Source organism: Marmota monax, unplaced genomic scaffold (genome assembly GCF_021218885.2).
Source record: "Marmota monax isolate L192 unplaced genomic scaffold, Marmota_monax_Labrador192_F-V1.1 WCK01_AAM20220418_F8-fsc00105, whole genome shotgun sequence".
Lineage (NCBI taxonomy): Eukaryota > Metazoa > Chordata > Mammalia > Rodentia > Sciuridae > Marmota > Marmota monax.
Genome location: NW_026692947.1, coordinates 4,687,933 through 4,711,942, shown reverse-complemented (window position 1 = coordinate 4,711,942; position 24,010 = coordinate 4,687,933). Strand labels below are relative to the sequence as shown.

General features: G+C 34.9%; 1 protein-coding gene and 1 pseudogene across 7 annotated transcripts in view; one reads left to right on the top strand and one right to left on the bottom strand.

Annotated features, from left to right (window-relative positions):
• Syt14 (synaptotagmin 14) overlaps nucleotides 1-24,010 on the bottom strand; it is a 257,494-nt gene that overhangs the window by 147,893 nt on the left and 85,591 nt on the right. The gene's annotated exons all lie outside the window — the stretch shown is intronic.
• On the top strand, nucleotides 11,321-12,131 carry LOC124097703 (large ribosomal subunit protein uL22-like; annotated as a pseudogene).

The following is a 24,010-nucleotide window of genomic DNA, read 5'->3' as shown; positions in this document are numbered from 1 at the left end:
AAATAAAAATGTTAATAAAAGTATAAAAAAGTTTCATGTACTCTCATGGTAGGAATATGAATAATTATTCTTTCTGTTCACCTCAATGTCTGGACTTTCTATGATAAACACATATTACTTACACAATAAAAGTAGCAATAAAAAAATTATTGGGGTATAAAAGTTATACAAAAGAACAGATGTCCAAGACATTTTTTTTTTTGAGAGAGAGAGAGAGAGAGAGAGAATTTTTTTTTTAATATTTATTTTTTAGTTTTCGGCGGACACAACATCTTTGTTTGTATGTGGTGCTGAGGATTGAACCCGGGCCGCATGCATGCCAGGCGAGCGCGCTACCACTTGAGCCACATCCCCAGCCCTGTCTAAGACATTTTAATGGAAGAGTTCAGGGCATTAGCTCTGAGACAGAACATTTATCAATGAATCCTGGCTCTCACCACACTTGCTATACAACCTTTGACAACACTGTTTGACCTCAATTGTGGTTCGGTTATGTGTCAGTTAGCTTTGTGTCACTATGATGGAAATATTTGTCAAGAACAACTTAGAGGAGGGAAATTTTATTTTGACTCACAGTTCCAGTGATTTAGTCCATGAAACGCCAAATCCACTGCTCTGGGTTCAGGGTGAGACAAAACATCATGGCAGAAGGGCATGTAGAGAGGAAGGGAAAAGGGGATGCAGGGAAGAACAACTCTTCCAAGGTATGCCCCTAGAGATCCACCCTCCTCCAATCAGGTCCAACCTGCCTATAGTTACCTCCCAGTCAGTTACAATCACCACATTCGAACTAGAATGAACTGATTAGGTTACAGCTCTCACAATGCAATCATTTCACCTCTGAACATTCCTGAATTAACATAGGAGCTTTTGGTGGACACTTCAAATCAAACCATAACAAGATGCCTCACCTGCAATATATGGACAGTAACAGATCTTGTCTCAGGGTTAGCGTGAAGATTCAAAAACTTAAATTTATATAGTGTTGAAAATAGTTTATTACTCAATCAATAAACTATAGCTATTGTTATTTATAGAACTATATTTCACCATTGATTGATGTAGGAAAAATAAAATAATCTATCAACTATAAAGAGCTATTCAATGGGGGCTGGGTGCAACTCAGGGATAAAACAAATACTTAGCATGCACAAGGCCCTGGCTTCCAGCCCCCTCTAATACAAAAAAAAAAAAAAAAAAAAAAAGCTATTCACTATAGAATTATAAAAAATTTTAAAAGTATAAATAATTTCCTCATAGTTATCAATGCTTCATTAAATTTATGCTTAATTAAAAGTATTTCCAAAGTAAACAATAAATAAAATTTTATGATATGTTTTTCATTTAACTACTAAAACAAACTATAATAACTAAAAGATTGCTTAAAATAAAAAAAGGAAAATCCTTTCATCATAACTATCTAAATATTAGATAACTGTCTTACTAATCTTCAAAATCCAGTTAAATTACCTTACTTTTGTTGATGGCATTACTCACCATCTCAGAGATTTAAATATAATCATATTTTCTAAGAAAGGCTTTATCTTTTTGAGTACAGATGAAGCAAATGAAAGAGATATGCCAAGGCATCAAAACACCTCTTAGTTTCTCAAGGTAATTTATTTTCTCAAAGAAAGACTTTTTGAGAAGCCTCAAAAAAAAAAAAAAAAAAAAAGAGTTTTACATTAAAATTATACAGGTGAGAGACTTTTCAGAGTTATTTTTCTAAAAATATTTTTTAGTTAGAGACGAACACAATATCTTTATTTTATTTATTTATTTTTATGTGGTGCTGAGGATTGAACCCAGTGCCAAGCAAGCATTCTACCACTGAGCTACAACCGAAGTCCCAGAATTTTAAAATTAAAATAAACAGAAACTTAATTTCATTTCACCAAAAAACTGACAATCCTATTGATATTTAACCTCTTCAAAGTGCTAAGAAATTATTCAACATGAATGAAGCAGAAGGAGGATCTATACTCCCATAACATATAATTTTATAGATAAACAACTAATACAACTCCCACAGTCTATCCTCATTGCCCAATAAAAGTTTGTGTTTAGTCAGGTCTATTTTCTTTCTTTTTCTCAAAACTCAAATCTTAAGTAGAACTGGGATAGACAGGACAAGTCCTTTGGACATTGTCATTTGAACAATTTAGTTGTTTATGCTTTCACTATCGTAACTACCTTCTATGTTTTGTCCTTCCCTAATTCTAGCTTGTACTACAGCAGAAACTGGAAAAAGGAATATCTGATCTTTTCCCATTCTAAGTTTTAATTTTAAAGCAAATTCCTTTTATAAAAATAATACCAATAATTTCAAGAATGTTAAAGAAAAATTCAAAACTATATTCAACACATTTAATATGTAGGATGGGAAACATAAAGGGCAAATTGGGAGGACAGTACAAAGAGATTAATTTGTTTCTAATTATACTCTTCACAATAAATGTATAAATAAGAAATTAACAGCAGCATTGATACATTCTTCAGTTCCAGTATTTATTTGTAATTATTTATATTCTCTTTTTCAGTGTTGAGGGTTTTTTCTTTTTCTTTTTTTTTTTTTGAGAAATGAATTTTCATTTTCAAATTTATTTATATTTATATTTAATATAAGTGTAATACATGCACATGAAATAAAAGTTTTCAAATGATCTAAAACTGTTATAATACATTGTTATCAAATTCTCAAACATTCATTAATGTTCAAATAATAACTTTTAAAATATAACCACAACCTAGGCTTAATGTGTTTTTTACATTAATACACTATTTTTAGAGAAGTTTTAAGTTTACAGAAAAACTAAGCAGATGGTACTGAAAATTCCTATGGATCCCCCCATCCCCCCACATGCACAGAGTCCCCACTATCAAAATCCAGAACCAGAGTGTAGCATTTTTTACAATCCCTGGACCAGCACTGATATAACATGATCATTTAGAGTCCACAATTTACATTAGGGTTTGCTCTTGGTATTGTATATTCTTTTTTTCATTTTTATTTTTTTATTGGTTGTTCAAAACATTACAAAGCTCTTGAAATATCATATTTCATACATTAGATTCAAGTGGGTTATGAACTCCCATTTTTACCCCATATACAGATTGCAGTATCACATTGGTTACACATCCATGTTTTTACATATTGCCATACTAGTGACTGTTGTAGTCTGCTACCTTTCCTATCCTTTACTATCCCCCCTCCCTCCCCTCCCCTCCCATCTTCTCTCTCTACCCCATCTACTGTCATTCATTTCTCTCCCTTGTTTTGTTTTTTTTTTCCTTTCACCTCACATCCTCTTATATGTAATTTTGTATAACAATGAGGGTCTCCTTCCATTTCCATGCAATTTCCCTTCTCTCTCCCTTTCCCTCCCACCTCTCGTCCCTGTTTAATGTTAATCTTTTCTCATGGTCTTCCTCTCTGCTCTGTTCTTAGTTGCTCTCCTTATATCAAAGAAGACATTTGGCATTTGTTTTTTAGGGATTGGCTAGCTTCACTTAGCATAATCTGCTCTAATGCCATCCATTTCCCTGCAAATGCCATGATTTTGTCATTTTTTAGTGCTGCGTTATACTCCATTGTGTATAAATGCCACATTTTTTAATCCATTCATCTATTGAAGGGCATCTAGGTTGGTTCCACAGTCTTGCTATTGTGAATTGTGCTGCTATGAACATCGATGTAGCAGTATCCCTATAGTACGCTCTTTTAAGGTCTTCAGGGACTAGTCCAAGAAGGGCAATAGCTGGGTCAAATGGTGGTTCCATTCCCAGCTTTCCCAGGAATCTCCATACTGCTTTCCAAATTGGCTGCACCAATTTGCAGTCCCACCAGCAATGTACAAGTGTACCCTTTTCCCCACATCCTCGCCAGCACTTGTTGTTGTTTGACTTCATAATGGCTGCCAATCTTACTGGAGTGAGATGGTATCTTAGGGTGGTTTTGATTTGCATTTCTCTGGCTGCTAGAGATCCCTATTTACCTCTCTTATTGTTTCTCTTGCTGAGAAAAAACTTTTTAGTTTGAGTAAGTCCCATTTGTTGATTCTTGTTTTTAACTCTTGTGCTATGGGTGTCCTATTAAGGAATTTGGAGCCCGACCCCACAATATGTAGATTGGAGCCAACTTTTTCTTCTATCAGACGCAGAGTCTCTGATTTGATATCAAGATCCTTGATCCATTTTGAGTTAACTTTTGTGCATGGTGAGAGAAAGGGATTCAGTTTCATTTTGTTGCATATGGATTTCCAGTTTTCCCAGCACCATTTGTTGAAGATGCTATCCTTCCTCCATTGCATGCTTTTAGCCCCTTTATCAAATATAAGATAGTTGTAATTTTGTGGATTGGTCTCTGTGTCCTCTATTCTGTACCATTGGTCCACCCGCCTGTTTTGGTACCAGTACCATGCTGTTTTTGTGACTACTGCTCTGTAGTATAGTTTGAAGTCTGGTATCGCTATACCACCTGATTCACACTTCCTGCTTAGCATTGCTTTTGCTATTCTGGGTCTTTTATTTTTCCATATGAATTTCATGATTGCTTTATCTAATTCTACAAGAAATGCCATTGGGATTTTGATTGGCATTGCATTGAACCTACAGAGAACTTTTGGTAATATCGCCATTTTGATGATGTTAGTTCTGCCTATCCATGAACAGGGTATATTTTTCCATCTTCTAAGATCTTCTTCTATTTCTCTCTTTAGGGTTCTGTAGTTTTCATTGTATAAATCTTTCACCTCTTTTGTTAGGTTGATTCCCAAGTATTTTAATTTTTTTGAGGATATTGTGAATGGGGTGGTTTTCCTCATTTCCATTTCAGAAGATTTGTCACTGATATACAGGAATGCCTTTGATTTATGTGTGTTGATTTTATATCCTGCCACTTTACTGAATTCATTTAGTAGCTCTAGTAGTTTCTTTGTAGACCCTTTTGGGTCTTCTAGGTATAAAATCATATAATCCGCAAATAGTGATAATTTAAGTTCTTCTTTTCCTATCTTAATGCATTTAATTTCTTTTGTCTAATTGCTCTGGCTAGTATTTCAAGAACTCTATTGAATAGAAGTGGTGAGAGAGGGCATCCCTGTCTTGTTCCAGATTTTAGAGGGAATGCCTTCAGTTTTTCTCCATTTAGAATGATGCTAGCCTGAGGCTTAGGATAGCTTTTACAATGTTGAGGTAAGTTCCTGTTATCCCTAGTTTTTCTAGTGTTTTGAACATAAAGGGATGCTGTACTTTGTCGAATGCTTTTTCTGCATCTATCAAGATGATCATGTGGTTCTTAGTGTTAAGTCTATTGATGTGGTGAATAACGTTTATTGATTTCCGTATATTGAACCAGCCTTGCATCCCAGGGATGAATCCTACTTGATCATGGTGTACAATTTTTTTTGATATGCTTTTGTATCCGATTCGCCAGAATTTTATTGAGGATTTTTGCATCTAGGTTCATTAGAGATATTGGTCTGTAGTTTTCTTTCTTTGAAGTGTCTTTATCTGGTTTCAGGATCAGGGTGATGTTGGCCTCATAGAATGAATTTGGAAGAGCTCCTTCTTTTTCTATTTCCTGAAATAACTTGAAAAGTATTGGTATTAACTTTACTTTAAAGGTTTTGTAAAACTCTGCTGTATACCCATATGGTCCCGGGCTTTTCTTTGTTGGAAGTCTTTTGATGGCTTCTTCTATTTCCTCCTTTGTTATTGGTCTGTTTAAATTGTGTGTATCTTCCTGACTCAATCTGGGCAAATCATATGACTTAAGAAATTTATCGATATCTTCACTATCTTCTATTTTATTGGAATATAGGGTTTCAAAATAGTTTCTAATTATCTTCTGTATTTCTGTAGTGTTTGTTGTGATATTGCCTTTTTCATCCCATATGTTAGTAATTTGAGTTCTCTCTCTTCTTCTCTTAGTTAGCATGGCTAAGGGTCTGTCGATCTTATTTATTTTTTCAAAGAACCAACTTTTAGTTTTGTCAGTTTTTTCCATGGTTTCTTTTGTTTCAATTTCGTTGATTTCTGCTCTAATTTTAATTATTTCTCCTTCTGCTACCTTTGCTGTTGTTTTGCTCTTCCTTTTCTAGGGTTTTGAGATGAAGTGTGAGCTCATTTATTTGTTGGTTTTTTCTTTTTTTGAGGAATGAACTCCAGGCAATTAATTTCCCTCTTAAAACTGCTTTCATTGTGTCCCATAGATTCCGATATGTTGTGTGTCTGTATTTTCACTTATCTCTAAGAATTTTTTGATTTCCTCCTTTATGTCTTCTATAACCCATTGATCATTCAGTAACATATTGTTCATTTTCCAGGTGATGCAGGATTTTTCCTTCCTTCTTTTATCATTGATTTCCAGTTTCATTCCATTATGATCAGATAAGATGCATGGTATTACCTCCACACCTTTATGTTTACTAAGAGTTGCCCTATGGCATAATATATGGTCTATCTTTGAGAAGGATCCATGTGCTGCTGAGAAGAACGTATACCCTCTTGATGATGGTTGATATATTCTATATATGTCAGTTAAGTCTAGGTTATTGATTTTGTTATTGAGTTCTATAGTTTCTTTATTCAGCTTTTGTTTGGAGGATCTGTCCAATGGTGAGAGCGGTGTGTTAAAGTCACCCATAATTATTGTGTTGTGGTTTATTTGGTTCTTGAACTTGAGGAGAGTTTGTTTTATGAACGTTGCAGCACCATTATTTGGTGCATAAAATTGATAATTGTTACGTCTTGTTGGTGAATGGTTCCTTTTAACAGTATATAGTGTCCTTCTTTATCCCTTTTGATTAACTTAGGTTTGAAGTTGATTTTATTCGATATGAGTATGGCCACTCCTGCTTACTTCCGAGGACCATATGAATGGTATGATTTTTCCCAACCTTTCACCTTCACCTGTGTATGTCTTTTCCTGTTAGATGAGTCTCCTGAAGGCAGCATATTGTTGGGTCCGTTTTTTTAATCCAAGTTACTAGCCTATGTCACTTGATTGGTGAGTTTAAGCCACTAACGTTTAGGGTTACTATTGATATATGGTTTGTACTTCCAGTCGTGTTTATTTATTTATTTATTTTAATTTGGCTTGTTTTTCCTCTTTGGTTATTTTTCCCGCCTTTACCGAGATACCTCCCACTGTTAGTTTTAGGTGCTGTTTTTCGTTTCCTCTTGTAGTGTTTTGCTCAAAATGCTTTGCAGTGCTGGTTTTCTGGCTGCGAATTCTTTTAACTTTTGTTTATCGTGAAACATTTTAATTTCATTGTCAAACCTGAAGCTTAATTTTGCTGGATACAATATTTTTGGTTGGAATCCATTATTTTTCAGTGTTTGAAATACGTTGTTCCAGGATCTTCTCGATTTCAACGTCTGTGATGAAAAATCAGCTGTCAACCTAATTGGTTTACCTCTGAATGTAATCTGCCTCCTTTCTCTTGTAGCTTTTAATATTCTCTCCTTGTTCTGTATGTTGGATATCTTCATAATAATGTGTCTTCGAGTTGGTCTATTACAGTTTTGTATGTTTGGGGTCCTGTAGGCTTCCAGAATTTGGCAGTCCATTCCATCTTTCATTTCTGGAAAGTTTTCTAAGATTATTTCATTCAATAGGTTGTTCATTTCTTTGGTTTGGACCTCTATACCTTCTTCTATCCCAATGACTCTTAAGTTTGTTTTTTTTATGACATCCCATATCTCTTGGATGTTTTGCTCATGGTTTCTTACCAGCCTTTCTACATTAGCTATAGTCTTTTCAAGTTGATAAACTTGTCTCATTATCTGATGTTCTGACTTCTATTTGATCTAGTCTGTTTGTAATATTCTCATTTGAGTTTTTGATTTGGTTTATGGTTTCCTGCATTTCTAGGATTACTCTATCTCCTGGTAGAGTTCATGTTTTGCTATTTGAATCTGCTTATGTAATTCATTTTCAAAGTATTCTTTCATTGTTTGGACTTGTTGACTCATGACTTCTTTAAGATTCCGTTCCATCTGAGTCAGGTATGCCTTGAGTTCTTTCTCTGTCCATTTTTCTGATGCCTCTAGGTTCTCCTGTAAATTTAAGTTATCCTGCATTGTTTGTAATCCTTTTTTCCCTTGTTTTTTCATGGTGCTCACGTTACTTTCCAACTCTGTTTGACTGCTGTGTTTGTGTTTTCTCTTATAAATTTGTTTTGGTTTTTATAGCTCCAAGATCTCTCCTTTGTGTTGGGAGACAATGTTTAGAGATGTTGTATTTAATTGTGATTTAAGGTAATTTCATTAGTTTCATTAAAGGCCTATAGATTTTGATGGCATATAGAGAATTGAGGTTTGAACTTAGGATCTTATGTTAAGGTCGGGCGATTTGATGGTACAGAGGTTAGTATATGTTAGCTTCTTTGGGGGGTTGCTCAAATGCAGGCGGATATTAACAAGAGAATAGACAGGAGTACTTGGGGGTAGTTAAGGGCTTAGGTGGACTATAGACCGACTCGTAGTATTCCTCTATTTGCATTTAGTAAATTATATGTAATTGGGGTGGTCATGCTTAAGAGGAAAGATAGGGAAAAGGTAAGGAAGCAAACCAAGAAAGAGAGAGGGAGAGAAGAAAGAAAGAGAAAAAAATAGAAAAGAAAAAGAAATGATAAAAAAAATAAAATACAGTAAAATAAAAATTACAATTAAAAAATTATTTAAAAAAATTAAAATTAAAAAATTAACAAAAAAAAAAAGGCACTGTTAGGCTTCTATTTCCTTTGCTTCCAGTAGGTGGTGCTGTGCCTTCCGGGCCAAGATTCTGCCCTCCGGCTGTAGGAAACAATCCGTGTGAGGCCGCTCCCACCTCCCCCACCCGGTGTCTCTCCAAACCTGTTAGCTTAGGTTTATTCCTGGTCTCTAGTCTCCTTGCTTCTCCTGCTAGACAGGCCTTCCCCAGTGTGATACCTCTCTGCAGTTCAAGCTACACTCTGGGCCTGCAGTTTCCTGGATGTGGAGCGAGGCTATTGGGAACCGGCCCCTATTGTTTTGATTCCCTCCGATAGCCACTCCTCTGAGAGCTGGCGAGACAGGTTTCATTTTCGCCGCTGGTGGGAGGGGGTGTTGGAGGTCAGGTGCCTTTACCTTTCCCCACGCCTCTATTCACGCTCACTCTGATAATCATGCCCCCGAAAGCTAGGGAGACCTTTTATGCGATTTCCCTGCTGTATGGGAGAAGGGCTAAATGTCACACACCTGTTCTATCGCTGAACTTGCTGTGATCTGTCAGAAACTGGCGATGGTGACGTCAGCTCTCCAAGATGGTGGCCGCTGGCTTCCTCGGTGGGTTGTCCGGTGTGGAGGACAGATCTGGGCTGTTTCTCTCCCCCGTCTCAAACCCAGATCTCAGCCTGGAGCACAGTGAGGGCACAGTTGGCAGGACCCCACAGAATCCGCAGCACCGTTTCTCTGTGTTGCTGGCACGCCGTTTCTCGGCACGCCGCAGTCTCTGGCTGCAGGGCAGGCCACCGATCAATCAGCCTGAATCTCCGGGCACACGGTACACTCGCGATTGAGCCCCAGTAATTGATCCTCGGGTGATGGAAATCCTTCCTCTAGATTTCGGTGCACCCCAATTTTGCTGGAAATTCCTAACAAGATAGCTTTTAGCTGTTCTAACTCGTTATTCACCTGCGCAGTGGCGCGGTACACGGGGGTGATGCACTCTATTTGCCGCCATCTTCCGGAGCCCCGGGTTTTTTCTATTAGTACTAGAGTCAGTCACTTATGAGAAAATTTAAAGTATAAGGAATCAATCTCATAAACAATTAGAATTTTGTGTTTTAATAATTTGATTAACTAGGTTTTCCTCTCTCTTCTTCTTCCTTTTTCAGAAGGGAATAACTGATCATTTAGAACCCCTAATTATAAACCATATTCTTAGATTTGAGAACAAAAAATACATGGAATGGGATAAACGTGATGAAGTGCTCAGAGTAACATAAGGGTAACAGATGTTAGTAGAAACAGAAGAGACAAAGTAGAAAGACCTGGTAGAAAATGTTAATCGTTTGGCTATTTTTCCTAAGGCTCTGAGGGCATCTGGTATGCCATGAAATTCACCTGTGTTGATGTCATTTTGGCATGCTGATACTATATAAAAATGACTGTTGGATGTAAATAATGGCATCGTGCTTAATCTTTCATAATTTAGCATATTCAGGTGATTTCAAAGATGTCCTTCTCTGAGAAAAGGAATAACCATATGAGAGAAGAAAATGGGATTTACTTAACTCTGCCATGACATGTAAGTGTTCCAACAGGCACTATTCTCCTGTTGTACTTTTAGGCCTAGTTATTCTCTGCTGGTTCCCTTGAGCTCTCAAGGTGTCAAAGTGCAAGGTAGTCCATAGTAAAGAGGCAAAAATAGCTTTTCCTCCTTTATGTTATTCTCTTTTAGACAGTGTGTGTTGAAGTCTACAGCAGAGAGGGAAGAATGTCTTTCTCTCCTTTAGGATATTTTCTTTTAGAAAGAGTTGCAAGACAACATTAAGTAGATATTACAGGGCTTACTGAAAAAGCTTTTTCATGTCTTGCAATAGACAACTTGCTTTCCACAGAACTCAAACATAAATGACACCTACAATAAGAAAATAATCTAATGGACAGAATACCATTCTCTGTTACTACTAATCCATCCCACTGATATCAAAAGGACAGCATAGTATTGGCATATAAACCGACACATACACCAATGAAACAGAAAAGAAAAGCTAGAAATTAATCAATATACTTACAGCCAAGTGATTTTCCACAAAGATACCAATTATATACAATGAAGAAAAAACAGCCTCTTCAATAAATGCTGGACATACATATGCAGAAGAATGAAACTAGAGCCCAATTTCTTACCATATACAAAATTTAACTCAAATGGTTCTAAGACTTAACCTAAGTCCTGAAACTATGAAACTACTAGAAGAAAATATAGGAGAAACACACTGAGATATTAGTATAGGCGAATATTTTTTGGATGTCTCCTGGAGCATAGGCAACAAAAGCAAAAATTAGACAAATGAGACTAAATCAAACTAAAAAGCTCTGCACAGCAAAGAAAAAAACAGAATGAAGAGACAACTTCAAGAATGGGAAAAAAAACATTTGCTAAGAATTTATCCAACAAGAAATTAATATTCAGGATATATAAGGAACTCAACTCAATAGAAAAAAGGCAAATAATCTGATCAAAATTGGGCAAATGATCTGAATGGCTATCCCTCCAAAATATACAAATATCCAACAAGTACATCAAAAATTTCTCAACATACTAATAAACTGAGAAATGAAAGTGAAAATGACAATGACCTATCATTTCATCACAGTTGGAATGTCTATATCAACAAGACGAAAAGTAAAGAATGGTTCCACCAGTAAGCGGCCTGAGGTGACCTGTGAAAATGGGTCATCACTCTCTTGACCCAGAACACCCCACAAAATCATACAAATCAAGATGTTCAAATCTTTTTTTTAAAAAAAATTATTTTTGTAATTGTAGATGGACAGAATGCCTTTATTTTATTTGTTCATTTATGTGTGGTGCTAAGGATCAAACTCATTACCTCACACATACCAGGCAAGCATTCTGCCACTGAGCTATACCCCAGCCCAAGACCTTCAAATCTTCATGTTTACATTAAGAACATTCATTAACTGCCCAGTCCATCATGGGTATGCATATTCCAAAAGATACCAAGTAAGTATTTGAAAGATGTCATTTTAAATAAGCCATGTGTGCCATTCCAGCATTACAATGGAAGAGTTGAGAGGTATGCTCAGGCCAAACAGGCGGGGCTGGACACAGGGTCAATGTACCAAAAAGAATGCTGAATTTTTGTTGCACACACTTAAAAATGCAGAGTAATGCTGAACTTCAGGACTTAGATGTAGATTCTCCGGTCATTGAACATATATCCAGGTGAACAAAGCCACTAAGATGCACTTATAGAGCTCATAGTCATATTAACTTATACATGAGCTCCCACCACACTGAGATGATCCTCACTGAAAAGGAACAAATTGTTCCTAAAACAGAAGAGGCAGTTGCACATAACAAAAAGATATTCCAGAAGAAACTGAAGAAACCAAAACTTACAGCATGGGAATAAATTCACCATAAAATAAATGCAAATAAATGGAAAAAAATGGTGACAAATGCTAGCAAGAATTTGGAGAAAGTGAAACTCTTTATATACTAGTAGTGGGAATGTATAATAGTATAGCCTTTATGGATTACAGTATGGAGTTTCCTCAAGACTGAAAATAGAATTAATTACAAATGATTCAGCAATCTCACTACTGGGTACCTAAAGGAAATAAAACAATCATAACAAAGACATACCTTCTAAACAGTGACTTATCATAGCACTATTCACAACAGCCAAGTTATAGAACCAATCACGAATGACTTTAAAAAATGAGGTGTGTATATGTAGCTCCAATAGAATATTACTCAGACATTTAAAGAATTAAATATATGGGGGATGTGAGTGACATGCTTGTGGTTCCAGCTACCTGGGAGGCTGAAGCAGGAGAACTTCTAGAGCCCAAGAATGTGAGGTCATTCAGCAACAAAGGAAGACACTGTCTTTAAAACAAACCATATATGTGTGTGTGTGTGTGTGTGTGTGTGTGTATAAAACATACACACATGAAATGATATTTGTTTAATCTGATTTGATCATTATACACCACATACATGTGTCAAATTATACCTAATAAATATATACAAATAGGTATTGATTAAAACTTAAAAAGGATAATGAAGGGATATTATGAAAAACAATATGTCTACAAGCTTGATAACTTAGATGAACTGGACCAATTCCTTGAAAGACACAACCTACCACACAGAAGAAGAAACAGTTAATCTGAATAGACCAATATCTATCAAAGACATTTAATCACAATGAATAGTTTTCCAAACAAAGAAAACACCAGGTTCAAATGGATTTATTAGTGAATTCTTTTTTTTTTCTGGTTGTAGTTGAACACAATAACTATTTATTTTTATGTGGTGCTGAGGATCGAACCCAGGACCTTGCATGTGCAAGGCGAGCACTCTACTGCTGAGCCATAACTCAGCCCCTCATTAGTGAATCCTAATAAACATTTAAGGAATAAAAAATATCAATTCTCGGGGCTGGGGTTGTGGTTCAGCGGTAGAGTGCTCGGCTAGCATGTGCAAGACCCTGGATTCGATCATCAGCACAACATATAAATAAAGGTATTGGGTGCAACTATAACTAAAAAGTAAATAAGTATTTTTAAAAATATATCAATTATCTACATCTATTCCAGAATATAGAAACAGAGGGAACTCTTCCTAACTATAAAGCCAGCATTACCTTAGACCAAAAATCAAAGACTTTACAAAAAAAAAAAACAAACTACAATGTTTCTCATATGAGATTGGTTCAACATTTAAAAATATAACAATAATGAATTAATAAAAAATCAATAAATATAATCCATCACATCAATGGGCTAAAAAAGGAAAATCATATAATGCCATCAGTAGATGGAGGTGGATGGAGATGTCAAGCCATACCAAAACTGCCTTCCCTTACTGACAAGGTTTTATTACTGAGCCACGTTTATCATGTTTGGTTTTTTAACTTCTCTCAGGAAACTGCTCTTGCAAATTATCTCTCAGACTCTCCCCAATCCAATAGCTATGTACACATTACATCTCTGTAACTCAATAATAGACAAAGTTGAAATTCTTACCTAAAAGACTCCTCAGCTCCCTTACAGCAGACTTCAGTTGGTGTTTCCCACCTGTATGCCAAACATTTAAGCTGAGATCCCCAATCCCCATTTTCCACCAGTCAATCTTCATTGTTCCTGCATAGTTCTCCACATACTCCCAATATCCTTCTCTGGAGGAATACACATAAGTCAACATTAGGAAGTTGCAGTGATAGGAGTAAGGGGAAAGGCCTGGCACATTATATAGTTTTCCAAGGCTTTTATTTCTATGATTGTTAATATATATTTTTTATTTTATTATTCAAATAATTTAAAAAATATTTTTGAAAAGCTGAAAATTTTTATCTGGATCACATTCTCAAAGCTGAATATTTATACTAATAAATACTATAAATAAGCCTAAAATAAAAGTAGATTTCATGACCCTGCCTGTCCTGGGAATTATTGTCCCATCTCCAATTCCTAGCACCACAAAATCTACTAAGAAAGAGAAAAACCTGAAGACTTAAAATAAGTAAGGGCACTGAATAAAAGAGTAAACAAAAATCTTCCAAAACCAAAAAGCCTTAGAAATGATGGTTTCACCAGTGTATTCTACCAAATATTTAAGGATTTAACACTAATAATTCTCAAACTTTAAAAAAAAAAAAAAAAACTAAAGAGGAAACATTCCCAAATTCATTCTGTGAGGCCAGCATTATCTTGATATCAAAGCCAGACAAAAATACCACAAGGAAAGTACAGACTAATACTCCTTGTAATGTTGATGCCAAAATCCTCAACAAAGTACCAGCAAGCTGAATTTAGTAGCATATTAAAAGGATTTTACTCCATGACCAAGTGGGATTTATTCCTAGAATATAAAGATGATTCAATATACAAAATTCAATCAATATAATAAACCACATTAACAGATAATAAACCACATCAATTGATGCAAAAAAGGCACTGAACAAAATCCAGCACCCATTCATGATAAAAGCAGCTAACTGAAGAACAGCAGAAAAGTATCTCAACATAAAAAAAAAGCTACCTGTGAAAAAGGCACAGAAAACACCATATTCAGCTGATGAAAGATTAAAAGCTTAGATAAGGAAAATGGCAAAGACAACCACTTTGTCACTTCTATTCAACAGAATACTGGAATTGCTGACTAGAGTAATTAAGCAAAAGGAAAAAAAAGGTACCCAAATTGGAAAGGAAGATATAAAATTATCTTTGTTCACAATGATATGATCTTATCATAAAAAACCCTAGAGTATACACACACACACACACACACACACACACACTAGAACTAAAAAACTAATTCAGTAACAAAGTGGTATACAAAGGAGTATGCAAAATCAACACTCAAAAACTCAGTTGCATTTCTATACACCAATGATAAAAAACCTAAAAAGGAAATTAAGTAATTCTATTCACAATAATAGCAAAAAGAATAAAATACTTGGGAATTAATTTAACTAAGGAGGTGAAAAACTTAAGAGTGAAAACTACAAAACTTTTCCAAAAGAGAGCTATGAATGTTGCTCAGTGGTAGAGTGCTTGTCCAGCATTTAGGAGGTCCTGGGTTCAATCCCCAGCACTTCAAAAAGAAAGAGTAGAAAGAGGAGAAGGATGGCTATGAAGAAGAATAATCCCACGTCTACTCACCAAAATTTTGCCAAAAGAAATTTAAAACAACTAAATGTAAAGACATACCATGTTTATGGATTAGATTTAATATAAGGTGAAAATGAAACCCAAAGCACTCTACAGATTTAATACAATTTCTATAAACTGCCAATAATGCTTTTTGTATAAATAGAAAAATTCACCTTAAAATACACATTTGTAGGTAAATGGATGAGTTGGAGAATATCATGCTAAGCGAAGTAAGCCAATCCCAAAAAAACCAAAGGCCTAATGTTCTCTCTGATAAGTGGATGCTGAGACATAATGGGGAGGGGAGAGGAGCATGGAAAAAAGGAAGAACTTTTATTGGACAAAGGGGAGGGAGTGATGGGGAAGGGGTAGGGGGCAGAAAGATGGTGGAATGAGATGAACATCATTACCCTAGTTACATATATGACTGCACATATGGTACAGCGCTACATCATGTACAACCAGAGAAATAAAAAGTTGTTCTGCAATTGTGTACAATGAATCAAAATTCATTCTGCAGTCATATATACCTAATCAAAATAATTAATTAATTAAAATCTCAAAGGCCCTCAATTTGAAAAAAATAAAAATGAAAGTGGAATGTATAATACTTCTTGATTTCAAACCATATTAGTTATCAAGGCAGAGTAATACCAAAGTAAATTCAAACATACAGACTAATGGAATAAAGACTTCAGAAATAAACCCTCAAAAACATGTTCAAATAATTTTGACAAGTATGACAATATCATTCAATGGGAGGAAGAATCTTTTCAACAAATGGTGAAAGAATCCAAAAGAATAAAGTTGCACTCTTATATAACAAATTAACTCAAACTGGATCATGTCCTAAATATAAGATGTAAAACCATGAAACTCTCAGAAGAAAAAACAGGAAAAGCTTCACAACATTGGATTTGTAATTCTTAGATATGACATGAAAAGTTCAGATAATGAAAGAGAAAGAACAGATAAACCAGGCTTCATAGAAAGTAAAACATTTTGTGCATCAAATAACACTACCAATAAAGTACAAATGCAACCCATAGAAAGAAAATATTTACAAACTCTTGATAAGGATTTAATATTCCTTATGAAGAGAATTTAAATAATTCCTAAAAACTCAACAAAGAAACAACCTGATTCAAAAACAAGTAAAGGATATGAATAGAATTATTCCAGAGAAGATACATGCATGGCCAATATGTCATGAAAAGACGTACGTGAAAAATTGTTCCACATCACTTCATCATTAGTGAAATGTAAGTCAAAACTATAATGAGATACCATCTCACACCTTGTAGGATAGCTATTATCAAAAAAGCTGCAAATAAAAAGTGTTGTTCAGGCTGTATATAAATTAAAACCTTTGTGCACTACTGGAAGTAAAATGGTTATGTCACTGTAGAAAATAGTATGGTAGTTCCTCAAAAAATGAAGAATTACCATATCATCTACCTGTTTTAGTAAGTTTTTTCACTCCTGTGACCAAAAAAGCTGAGAAGAACAATTTTAAAGAGAAAAGGTTATTTGGACACTCATGGTTTCTCAATCCATTGACAGCTGGCTCCCTTCCTCGGGACTTGAGGTGAGGCAGAATTGTGGCAGAGGAGTGCAGTGGAGGAAAGCAGCTCAGCACATAGTAGCAGGAAGCAGAAAGAGGCCACATGGGCTGTAACTAGCAAAGCCATGGGGCAGAGTTATATAAGCCCTCTAGAGAGAACATCAGAATGCCATGTGCCCCAAATGCTGGATATGACACTATAGGACTTGTTTGCCAACTGGATTTTGGTCTTGCTTTGGTCTCATTCCTTGTTTCTATGCCCATTATTTCTTCCTTTTAGAATGAAAATGTTTACTCTGTACCTTTAAATATTGAATGCATATAATTTGCTTTTGGTTTTTATAGGTGCTCATGCTGAGAGTTTGCAAAGAATCTCACAGAAGATTTTGTACTTGGACTTTTGGCAATCCTAGAACTGTTAAGACTATGGAGACTCTTGGAAATGGACTAAATATATTTTGCACTGTGATATGGGCATGAGCTTGGGGGTGGGGACATGGGCAGAATGTTATGATTTAGATGTGAAGTGTCCTCCAAAAGCTCATGTGTGGAACAATACAAAAAAAAGTTTAGAGGTGAAATGATTGGGCTATGAGAGTTTTAACCTAACAGTAATATTAATCCCCTGGTAGCTATAAGTGGATGGTAACTATAGGCAGGTAGGCTGTGGCTGGAAAAGGTGGGTCTCTGGGGGCATGCCTTTGGAGTTTATATTTTGTGTTCTCCCTCCCTCCTCTTCCTCGTGTGATGAACTGAGCTACCTCCACTAAATTCTTGCACAATGTTGTCCTCCCTTACCTTGGGCCCTAATGAATGCAGTCAGGTATCTATGGACTAAGACCTCTGAAACCATGATCCCTAAAATAAACTTTTCCTCCTATAATTATTCTTGTCAAGTCTTCTGGTCACAGTAACAAGAAAGCTAACTAAAACCCTACCTACTTCACTTCTGGGTATTTATTCAAATCAACTCAAAGCTTGGTCCCCCCAAAATATTTATACTTCTACATTGAGGGGCATTATTCACAATTACTAAAATGTAGAAGTAATATCAGTATCTCTTGACATATGAATGAATAACCAAAGTGGTACATACATCCAACAGAATATTATTTAGCCTTACTTTTTAGGAAATAAATTCTGACACATGCTACAATATGAATGAAACTTCAGTGCAATGTGCTAAGTAAAACAAGTCAATCACAAAGACAAATAGTGTATGATTTCACCTATATGAGATAAAGAAGCCAAATCATAAAGACAGGGGAAAAAATGCTGGTTTCTAGGAGTTAAGGAATGGGGGAATAGGGAATTACTGTTTAATGGATATATGGTTAAGATCTGCAAGATGAAGAGGTCTGAAGATGCACAAAGAGTATGTATTTAACACTGCTAAAAACAACTACAAAAGTACATTATGCTATTTATATTTTACCACAACTTTAAAAAATGGAGAAAGAAGAAGAAATGAAATTATGATACATTGCTACAACATAAAATGAACCTTAAAGACATCATGCTGAGTAAAATAAACCAGACATAAGAGGATAAATATAGTGCTATTCCACTTAAATGTAGTACCTAGAGTAATCCCATTCATGGAGAAGTAGAATATTGGTTATCAGGGGCTGGGGAGAGGACAATGCAGATTTTTTTTTTAATGATTTCAGTTTCAATTTAGGATTATGAAAAAGTCCTGGAGATGGCAATGGCTGTATGCAATGTGAATGTACTATAATACCGCTAAACTGTATATATTTTTTTAAATTATCAGAATGGTTTTATGGATATATATTTTACAATAAAAATTCAAAGTAAAATTAATTTTTTAAGATAAAAATTCAATAGTATTGGGAGAAATAGATCATTATATAAAAAGATCTCCAAATGCTAACAAAAGTCTTCAAGATCAATTACCCTTCGAATTGGTCCTATTTAAAAAATATTTACACACAAGAAAGAATACTTCAAAAAGAAACATTCATCAACAAGAAACTGAAATCAAAGAAAAAGTGTTCCAAATATCTAAATAAATCATATAATAAATTTAATTCTCTCTATTCTAAGTCACTAAATTTATATCAAAAAATTCTGGAAAATACAGACAGAATACCCTCTTCACAAAGAAACTACAGAAATTAGAACAAGCTAATTTATAAATTAGTTTAAAAATTCTTAAAGAAAACATAAGCATAAAACCATTTCTATTAAATATTAAATAATTATTTTTAAAATAATTTTTAGTTGTGATGGACACAATACCTTTATTTTATGTATTTATTTTTTTATGTGGTGCTGAGGATCTAACCCAGTGCTTCACACATGCTACGTAAGTGCTCTACCACTGAGCTACAGCCCCAGCCCTAAATATTACATTGTTTTTAAAATATAATTTTTAAGGAAACAAAAACTGATTTATGGCTCTAATTTTAAGCAATAAAAGAATAATTTTAAAAGAAATAAAGAACTATGTTTTAGTGACCCTAATTTTAAGATAAAATCAAAATTAATTGCATGAAGCTTCTGATGTAACCATAAGGGAAAAGAATGACAGGGATGTGTATAGAACTTGTATATCTCTAAGACACAGCGATGCTGGAAATTATTTTTAATAGTATTTTAAATTAACTTTAAATAACACAGTTGTAATAATATTGCTTTCTATAATATATAGATACAGCTTGGTATCTCTAAGGTGAATTAAGAATGAAAAGCTATAAATAACATAAAGACATTCCAATAATTTTACACTAAATATGATCTTTATAATTCTATTTATCTTAAATAGAATTCTAATATGAAAATGGAAAGTATTAATTAGCATGAATGAAACTTCAAAGGCTGGTCTAGCTCATCAATTTAAATATCAGCAAACTATATACTATTCTTTTTGGTTTTGTTTTTTTGTTAACAGGCAAAGTACAGATTTACTGAAGGTGAAGGTAAAAGTAACAAAAGTAGAGCTGAGTTGGACGAGCAAGAGAGGCTCAAGGACTGACCATTTTAAAATAAGATACATTAATAATAAAATATCTTTAATTAAGAATGACACAGTAAAAATAAAATTGTGAACAAAGAGTTAAATAAATTATTGTAATGTTTATTTTTTCCTACAAAATATACTTGAAGATACCATTCTTTTCTGTAGTTTCCAAAAATAAAAATAAAAGATTAATATGGCCACCTAGAGGAGAAAACAAAATCAACAAGTATGCCATCACATTTTTTGTTGCTTTTTTCTGACTATCTGGATTTCAGATTTATAATATTAAAAAAAAAACTGAGAGGGATCATCTTAATGAAGTAAATTTAGGGAGATATTAAAATAGCAGAAGCCAAATAATATGAATTTTGTACTGGACCTAACAAGTATAGTTCTTAATAACTTGCTATGAGATTCTGAGTTTAAAAATTATCTGACCCACCTAAAATTTCCTCACGGCTGTAAAAGGGGGATAGATAATCTTACCTACCATAATGAATTGTAGAGAAGACTAAATATAACAATGCATACATACAGGCACATAGTAGGAGCTGAATAAATGGTAGTTTTTACTACCTGGTTAAAGTTCTCCTGTACTGGTCTCTCAGAGTCCCTATTCAGACCCTTCCTAATCCAAGACTAGCATATTTACTTCCAATATTGGCTGTTCCAAAGGTTCTGTACTGGAATTAGGGTGCTGAATACTGGACTGAAGGTTCTTTATTAGCATTAATGAGGTAGTACTATGTCACATGAAAGATGTACATTTTAAAACAGTTTTTCTTTAACCTTATAATTCTCTTTGGTTATCACCTCAACCCATGGTAGTCGAGTCTAATCTTCATAAATGTAGGTAACAATAGAATGCAGAAAAAAAAAGGGTACAGAGCACTAAGGAGAAGAATAGCAAACTCTCTTCATGTCTTTACTTGTGCCTTGGGAAAATGAACCACATCCTACCCAGAAAACTGTTCCCAGGAGCCTTTTGCAATCAGTCATGCAGTGAGCAGTTTCCAAAGAGGCAGCTCTGCAGGTGTGCAAACACCTAGTAGAGCAGAATGTGTATTCCCATCCTCCCCAAATACATACCAGAAGAGGGTAATTATGGGCAGGTGGGAGAGAAAAGGCAAAAAGTTGGTTTATAAACCCCTTTAACGTACTTCTCTTCCTTAAAGTTGGTACGGCGAGTAGTTGATAAGAAAATGTAGGCAGCAAATGTACACTTTTTTATCAAGTATTCTTCCCTTAACAACAGTCAATCTCACTTCTTTATTACTCTATCCTATTGAAACTTATATTGAAAGTTATTGATCAACTTCTATTGGAAATGCAGGCTTACTTGCATTCTCAAAATTGCCAGTCTCTCCACCCTCCTTAAGTCTCTCCTTCTATGGATAATAAAATAAACATTCTCCTGATTCTCTTCTGTATCTCTTTTACTGTCTCTTCTGTTTCTTTATGTGATATTTCTTCTCCATAATCTCTCCCTTCATTTAGGCCACTCTTATGATTTCTATGACTAAATATATATAATCTGAGAATCTTTCTCCCTTACTCCTTTCATGATTGCAAACTCAATAACCATTTCCAATTACTTAAACATCCTGCCTTACCACATATACAAAACAACTATATATCATATCTCCTACTTACTCCCCACTTCCAACAAAGAATGGATCCCTCTCCAGGTTTCACATCTATATTAATGACATCATTATTCTCCTAATCATATTTGAAGGAAACTAGCATCTTCTTTTTTTCTAATATGCAAAATATATTTAGTTCCTTAACTCTATAAATTCTATTACCTTAATTTCTGTTCCATCCTCCTATTGCCACTACTATAATTAAAATTTTTATCATTTTCCATACAGACTACTCCAAAGACCCACTTAATTAATATCTTTTCCTATAGCCTTTTTGCTGCTAAATTAATCTTTCTAAAGCACATCCCTGATCATGTTTCTTGTTGAAAAACATTCAGTAACTTCTCACTGCAGAACAGATTCAACCCAATCTTCTTAGTCAGGAAGGCACACCAGGTTTCAGCCCTCATTTCCCTTTCCCATTTGTCTCCTATTCTCTCATATATACACTATATGCATTTATACCCCTGTTTGAGTCAAGTGAACTTTTCTTTGTTCCCATATTCACTACATTTTACCACTTTATACCTTGGAATTTATAAAAGTCTGTCTATCTTAAATATCTAGACTTAGTCTTCTCACCAATTTTCTCCCCATTCTTAAAAGCTGAAGCCAAATACCATTTTCTCTCTGAGGATCCTTCATTTTTTCCCCAATGAATGTTATTTCACTTCCCTCCCTAAAATCTTCTAGCACTTTGTAGTACTTCTGCATCCTTGTCTGTGTGTTCATATGTACTCTCATTTGAAACTACTTCACCTTCTGAACTCTGAAATATGCCTTTCTATTCCTCTCCAACTCCACTGAGCCTGTTTTGGGCTTTGATCTTTCAATAAGCAATAACCGATGATAAACCAGGCATGGTGGTGCATGCCTGTAATCCCAGCAGCTCGGGAAGCTGAAGCTCAAAGGATCTCCAGTTCAAAGCCAGCCTCAGCAAAAGTGAGGCTCTAAGCAATTCAGTGAGACCCTGTCTCTAAATAAAATACAAAATAGAGCTGGGGATGGGACTCAGTGATTGTGTGTCCTTGGTACCAAATAAATAAATAACCTAGGATATACAAACTATTCTCCCAGTCTGTTATTATCTTACATTAACACTTGGTTCCCTTCCCATCTTAAATCCCAATGACAGCATTTTTAAAAAGATATTTCCATCTGGATAATTCACAGGCACATCAAACTGAACATGGCCAAAACTAAGTATCTTCTCCCATAAACTTACTTCTCTAATACTCTGAATTAAATTTCTTGATTCTTTTTTTTTTTTTTTTTTTTTTTGGTACTGGGGATTGAACCCAGAGGCACTTAACCACTGAGCCACATCACCAGCCCTTTTTTAAAATTTTATTTGGAGACAGGGCCTTGCTGAGTTACTTAAGGCCTTGCTAAATTGCTGAGGCTAGCTTTGAACTCATAATCCTCCTGTCTCAACCTCCCAAGCTGCTGGGATTACAGACATGCACCACCGCATCTGGCCTAAATATCTTGATTCTTCACTCACTGTACACATTTAATTATTCACCAAGATATACTGACTCCATCCCTACAGCTATGTATGTTTCATCCCTAAATTTTCGCTAGTAAAAATGTAAGCACTATTTACATTTTTACTAGCGAAAGAGGTGCCTTCTGCCTCCTCTTGTTCTTCCTTCCAATTCTTCTGTTATAGTAGTTAAATAATGTTCCCTAAAAGCATTGATCTGAAAGTGCCATAGAGTCCTACCTAAAAATCTTCCAGTCTTCCAGACTGCCAGAACACTGGCTTAGTTTATATAAGACAATATTCAAACTACTGAGTGGAGCAGTCAGCCCTATTACCTGCTGCTTCTCCACACAGATACTAAGTTAGAGGCCCTGAAATACATTTTGTTTTCATGATTTCATAAGAACACTATTCTGTAGCTGTTTATACAGTTGTCACCCAAGTCCAGTTCACCTAGACTTCATCCCCACCTCCCAAAGTTTCCTCCACCATATTTCTACATTACTTTGTTCATGTGGCTGCATAACTGGATTTCCTCCTCCAATTTGTAGACTTTTTGTGAGACACAAGCTTGTTTTATATTTATCTTTATATATACAATATCTAGCATAATAAAAAGTTTTCAATAAATGTTTTTAAATTAGTGAATCTAATTTGAGAATACTTAAAATTAATATACTCTGAGTGTTTTGTCAAACAATTTCAAGTAGAAATTTGTAGGAGTTCAGGTTAGGTACTAAATATCTAGGGAAAATGAAATGAAGTGACTCTCAGACAAGTGTACCAGTTCCAGAGCCATGTCAGAATAATAGGACTATGGCGAAATAAAATCAAGACAGCAGGGAACAGAGTGTGAGGGGCAAGAAGGAGTAAGGGAAAAAAAAATCCTTAACTGCATCTACAGAAAGGAAAGTATCTAGGGTCACAGACCCCAAACTCAAGCCTTTCTC